Raw genomic sequence first — 5,000 nt, 5'->3', positions numbered from 1 at the left:
AACAGCCTTATTCCTCACTCTCTGCCTCTCACTCTTTCCTTTCCTTCCCTTTCCTTCACGCAGACACTAAGCAAACATTAAGACAGACATGCACACAAGAAGCGGTCGGAGTAACAGTAATAAACCTTACTAATCATCTCTTGTGGTCTTTGAAAATAGTCTTATTCTTCACTCTCTGCCTCTCACTCTTTCCTTTCCTTCCTTTCCTTCACGCAGACAATGAACAGACGCACAGACAGACGAGTCGAGAGAAGGTGGTCGAAGTAACAGCAATAAACCCAACTAATCATCTCTAGTGGCCTTTGAAAATAGCCTTATTCCTCACTCTCTGTCTTTCATTCTCTCCTCTCCTATCCTCTCCTTCATGCAAACAATGAACACACGCAAAAGGTAGGCAAGCAGGGAAGCGGTGGCCGGAGAAGCAGCAGCAGCAGCAGTAGTAGTAGGCGGCGGAAGTGAGGCTGCACCCTGAGTCAGCCTCGCAGGTGGACAAGTTTCTTTTTTCTTTTTCTTTTTTTTTTTCCTGGTCTCGGCACAGACAAGGCCGAGACGCAGGTGGTGATGACGAACGCTGAGTCCACCTGGCTAAGGAGCGATGCTGGTGGAGGTGTGGCAGTGGATGACCTTCCACCTCCTCCTCCTCCTCCTCCTCCTCCTCCTCCTCCTCCTCTTCTTCTTCTTCTTCTTCTTCTTCTTCTTCTTCTTCTTCTTCTTCTTCTTCTTCTTCTTCTTCTTCTTCTTCCTCCTCCTCCTCCTCCTCCTCCTCCTCCTCCTCCTCCTCCTCCTCCTCCTCCTCCTCCTCTTCTTCTTCTTCTTCTTCTTCTTCTTCTTCTTCTTCTTCCTCCTCCTCCTCCTCCTCCTCCTCCTCCTCCTCCTCCTCCTCCTCCTCCTCCTCCTCCTCCTCCTCCTCCTCCTCCTCCTCCTCCTCCTCCTCCTCCTCCTCCTCCTCCTATTCTCCTCCTCCTCCTCCTCCCTCCTCCTCCTCCTCCTTCTCTCCTCCTTCTCCTCCTCCTCCTCTTTTCCTCCTATTCTTCCTCCTCCTCCTCCTCCTTCTCCTCCTTCTCTTCTTTCTCCTCCTCCTCCTCCTCCTCCTCCTCCTCCTCCTCCTCCTCCTCCTCCTCCTCCTCCTCCTCCTCTTCTTCTTCCTCCTCCTCCTTCTCCTCCTCCTCCTCCTCCTCCTCCTCCTCCTCCTCCTCCTCCTCCTCCAATCTGCAGGACGCGAGGTGGATGATGGAAGGAAAGAGGAAAAGAAGAAAGGAAGAAGGGAGAATGTGAAGGAGGCGTGACGATGACTACGGTTAAGAGAGAGAGAGAGAGAGAGAGAGAGAGAGAGAGAGAGAGAGAGAGAGAGAGAGAGAGAGAGAGAGAGAGAGAGAGAGAGAGAGAGAGAGCGTGCGTGCGTGTTTTTTTTTTTTTTTTTTTTTTGTGTGTGTGTGTGTGTGTGTGTGTGTGTGTGTGTGTGTGTGTGTGTGTGTGTGTGTGTGTGTGTGTGTGTGTGTGTGTGTGTGTGTGTGTGTGTGACATGAAGGCAATGATGGGGGTGGAGTGAGGTGTGCCAGCAAGTTTGTGGTTATCAAAGATGCAAGGAAATGTGAGCCGAGTTAAGACTGCTGCACAGAGACATTTTCCCTTCCCTTCCCTTCCCTTCCCTTCCCTTCCCTTTCCCCTATCTTCTCTTTTCTTCTCTTCCCTTCATTTCTTTTTCCTTTCCTTCACTTTCCCATCTCATTCTTTAAGTTTTTTTCTTCCCTTTCTTCCTCTTACCTTCTCTCCTCTTCTTTTTGTCTCTCTTTCATTTCCTTCGCATTTCCATTTTATCTTCCCTTCTTACTTTTCATTTCTGTTATTGTTCCTATATCTTTAATTTCCCTTCCTCAGCTTCTCTTTCTGTCTTAAATCCTCATCGTTCCTTCCCAATCCTTCCCTATCCTTCACTTCGCTTCTCACCACCACCACCAACACCACCACCACGAGTCTCACGGAGAAGGCAGCAGTGGGCCGGGCAGAGTTACGCGAATACTGGTATAAGCCACATTAACCTGTCACCCTCGCGTTAAGCCAAAGGAAACAGTTCAGTAAGTTTCACGGGGAAGACCTGCCGGGTGAAAGTATGTATACCTGTGTAAACCGACACGGAGGAAGGAAAGGGAAAAATGAGTGCGATGTATCCATTTCCTGAGGCGTTACTAACTCACCGCAGCAAGTAAAGAGAAGTTTCCTTGTTGATTCCGTGTACCGTGGAGACCTTTTTCCTTGCTACTGTGACCTTACATCTCCTCTCCTCCTCGTCCTCCTCCTCCTCCTTCAGTGTTAGGAAGTTACTTTTGTGCAGGTGCCCTCATTAAGTTATAGTGAGTGCAGTGAATTATGAGTGAGTGATTTTGTATACCTTAGTGACGTTTTCCTTGCTAGCCTGACCTTATATCTCCTCCTCCTCCTCCTCCTCCTCCTTCAGTGCTGCAGGGAGTTACTTTTGTACAGATACCTCTCAAGAAGTGATAAAAGTGTAGCGAATTATGAGTGAGTGATTTTGTATACCTTAGTGATCTTTTCCCTGCTAATCTGACCTCACATCTCCTCCTCCTCCTCCTCCTCCTCCTCCTCCTCCTCCTCCTCCTCCTCCTCCTCCTCCTCCTCCTTCAGTGCTGCAGGAATTTACTTTTGTACAGATGCCCTCAAGAAGTTGTAGTGAGTGTATTGAATTATGAGAGTGAGTGATTACGTGTATCTTAGTGACGTTTGCCTTGATACTCTGACCTTACATCGCCGCCGCCTCCTCCTCCTCCTCCTCCTCCTCCTCCTCCTCCTCCTCCTCCTCCTCCTCCTCCTCCTCCTCCTCCTCCTCCTCCTCCTCCTCCTCCTCCTCCTCCTCCTCCTCCTCCTCCTCCTCCTCCTCCTCCTCCTCCTCCTCCAGTGCAATATATAGTTACTTTTGTACAGGTGCCCCAAGAAGTGATAAAAGTGCAGTGAATTATGAAAGAGTGATTCTGTTTACCTGTGATCTTTTTCTTGCCACTGTGACCTTACTTCCCCTCCTTAGTGACGTTTTCCTTGCTAATCTGACCTTACATCTCCTCCTCCTTCTCTTTTTTCTCCTCCTCCTCCTCCTCTTTCTTCTTCAGCAACACACGGAGTTACATTTATAGAGATGCGCCAAGAAGTAAGTCAGCAAGTACACTAAATTTTTAAAAGAGTTATCCTGTTTACCCTAGAGACCTTTTCCCTAGTTCTGTGACCTTATATCGCCTCCTCCTCCAGTGCACCATATATAGTTACCTTTGTACAGGTTTGTTATAGTACAGTGAGTTTCAAGTGTATAAATCGAATAGGAATTAATACACGGACTCGTAAATTGTTCTCTATTAACCCTTCCCCTCCTCTGCTCTGGCTTCCCCCTCAAGCTTAATAAACGTGATATGAGGCAAGATTTGAACGCAATATTGAAAGGCACCACACACAGCTAAAGAAGTGACTCTGTACACTGTGATGACCTTTTCCTTAGCACTGTGACCTTATATCGCCTCCTCCACTACTACACGCGATTTCCTTTGTAGAGATGCCGCAAGAAATACTGTTTGTCTGTGTATAGTGCATTTTGCTAGGCAGATAGTGACACAAGTAACTGTCATGTGATTTTTTTTTTTTTTGTCTGATTCTTTTTTTCACGTTCCAGCTTCTTAACCCTTTCAGTACCAGGACGCATTTTCATATTAATTCTGCTTACTATTTGGCGATTTGACACAGCTTCAGAAACGTATGTGGGCATTGAATTAGTGAAGACTCTGGCCATTAATTTTCTGACCTCCATAGACTCTTCCTAATGCAAACAAATCGTCTAATCACACCAAAGACTCATAGTAAAAATGCGTCTCAGTACTGAAGGGGTTAATAATAGTGAACTAACTCACAATCCTTAACTTTTACTCCTAATGACCACCTCTCACCCCGCTTTCCACCGCGAATAAAGCTTTTTGTACATTTCCACCAACATCACAAAAATATAAGTCTTTAAATTCCTGGTAATGCTGAAAACGAATAGATAATAAATAAATAAATACTTCATCATTACATTTCACTTTTTCCACCCATATTACATTTTTCTCACTCAATTTCCTTTACAGTTGTTCACTTCCATCAACATCACTGACGTATCCAAACAGCAATAACAGCAATAACACCAATACCAGAATAATCCCCAGCGCTTCATGTGTCGTCAGGATCGGAACAGCTCAGCGCGTGCAGCTTCACTTACATCCTGACAATATTTCAACTGGCTGAGGGATTTTGGAGGGGGAGGAGCAAGGAAGGGGATGACTGCTGGGGGGGTTGTGATGACGCAGGGAACGGGTACAGACGCTTATTCTGGGGTTTTGAGGGGCCAAGGGTGGGAGTACACATCTGCTGGGGTTTTGAGGACAAAGAAGGAGTGGATACATATAAGCTGGCTGTTTTCATGACGTAGGAAGGCGGTAGAGATACTTATGCTGGGATTTTGAGGGGCCATGGATGGAAGTACACCTCAGCTGGGGTTTCGAGGCCATCGGGAGTAGCTAGATACATTTATGCTAGGGTTTTCATAACGTAGGTAAGCAGCAGAGACACTTATGCTGGGAGTTTGAGAGGGCACGGATGGGAGTACACATCTACTTGGGTTTCGATGACGTAGAGAGTGGGTAGATACATTTATGCTAGTGCTTTCATAACGTAGGTAGGCACTTATGCTGGGGGTTAAAGGAAGCAGGTAGAAATTACAAAAGTGCCTGCTGGGGTTTCATGACGCAAAGAGAGCTTGCCACACTTATATACGGGGGGGGTAAGGTGGGGAATAGGAGGAGGGAAGGAGGGAGGGAGGTGGAGAGCGAGAGGATATAAACGAGACACACATAAACAATGGTGATGCTGCAATGATAACCTTTACGTGTTGTTTAATTTGTGTGTTACTGCCGGATTTCACGGGGAGCCGGCGTCCTGGGGCTCGGCACTCACTGGGGCATATAGAC

General features: G+C 47.0%; 1 protein-coding gene across 2 annotated transcripts in view; it reads left to right on the top strand.

Annotated features, from left to right (window-relative positions):
- Nucleotides 1-5,000, top strand: part of LOC123514853 — a 44,564-nt gene that overhangs the window by 28,510 nt on the left and 11,054 nt on the right. The gene's annotated exons all lie outside the window — the stretch shown is intronic.

Source organism: Portunus trituberculatus, chromosome 38 (assembly GCF_017591435.1).
Source record: "Portunus trituberculatus isolate SZX2019 chromosome 38, ASM1759143v1, whole genome shotgun sequence".
Lineage (NCBI taxonomy): Eukaryota > Metazoa > Arthropoda > Malacostraca > Decapoda > Portunidae > Portunus > Portunus trituberculatus.
Note: the sequence above shows the minus strand (reverse complement) of the source record. Positions and strands in the feature narration are given on the sequence as shown.